Source organism: Tupaia chinensis, unplaced genomic scaffold, assembly GCF_000334495.1.
Source record: "Tupaia chinensis unplaced genomic scaffold, TupChi_1.0 Scaffold144010_1, whole genome shotgun sequence".
Classification (NCBI taxonomy): domain Eukaryota; kingdom Metazoa; phylum Chordata; class Mammalia; order Scandentia; family Tupaiidae; genus Tupaia; species Tupaia belangeri.
In genome coordinates, this window is record NW_006203862.1 from 1,565,303 (window position 1) to 1,566,390 (window position 1,088).

Below are 1,088 nucleotides of genomic sequence, written 5' to 3' on the forward strand. Positions count from 1 at the left end.
GCTTCACTGAGGGACTGACTGCCGACTGCGCCTCTCAGCCCGCGCGGAGGGTGCGAAGACCAAACGATAGAATCTCACTGTTACCTGGACCAGTGGGCTGGAAGTGGATGTAGAGGCTTCCTTCAGTAGGTAAATCTAGAGTTTATACAGTGTACATGTACATAGTAAAGTATTTTTATGATTAACAATGTATTTTAATAACATTGTATCTAAAGTCATGGTGAACTGACTTGTACATTTGTTAATTCTTACTCTGGAGCAACTACTGTGTAAGCAGTTTTGTAAATGTAATGTACCAGTCGTTGTACACCTGCATTCCAGAGTTTAGAATGTTTACTATCAATTTTTGTTCCTTTACAGGCTACCTGGGACCTGATTCACTGAAATTTATCACTTTAAAAATACTTTTCTCTGGTTAATTTTCTTTGTGTCATTTCCTTTGTTGTATACATAACATCACTTGACTCCATTAAAGTGTTTCAAAGGGTATTCTTGGATTTCTGGCACCTTATCTATGATATTTCTTTTGCAATTTTTATAGTTAACCACTTGGTCACCTTACCCCAAGCTTTCACTACTGAAAAAAGCCAGTAAACTAATGGCTGTCTTTCCTTGCTCAGACTTGCTGATTCAGGCATTAAATGTAAGGACAACTCTGTAGGAAGAAGAAAGACTGTGCCCAGAGTTCACATGAAGTCATTTCTGGGGATGATTTTTCTTCTCCCCTAAACTAAAGAAGAAGAATCCTTTTTCTTCCTGTACATACCCAGCGTACTGTCAAAGATGTAGCAGCTCTTCAGACGTGACCTCTTAGTCTGACTGCTGCCGAACACTTCAGTTTCAAATCCATTACAGTTGAAGTTTTTGTTTTGTTACTCTTTTTCTAGTCTCCAGTATGTATCATTAGTAGACTTTCTTCTCAAAGCCATTCCTTTGTTTTGTTCCTCTTTTTCTGGTCTCCAGTGTACATCATTAGTAGACTTTCTTCTCAAAGCCATTCATTCCAGATTTTACCTGGGGAGTATTCTACATCCTCTTACTTTCTTTATAAAATATATAAATAAATCATGAAATGCACTAAGTTTTGT

At 37.6% G+C, this 1,088-nt stretch overlaps 1 long non-coding RNA gene across 1 annotated transcript; it reads left to right on the top strand.

Moving 5' to 3' along the window:
- Positions 1 to 6: 6 nt before the first annotated feature.
- On the top strand, positions 7 to 489 carry LOC106733533 (uncharacterized). Its single transcript, XR_001369565.1, has 2 exons — positions 7 to 129; positions 361 to 489. It is a non-coding gene; the product is annotated as an uncharacterized LOC106733533 (long non-coding RNA).
- The last annotated feature ends 599 nt before the right edge of the window (positions 490 to 1,088 follow it).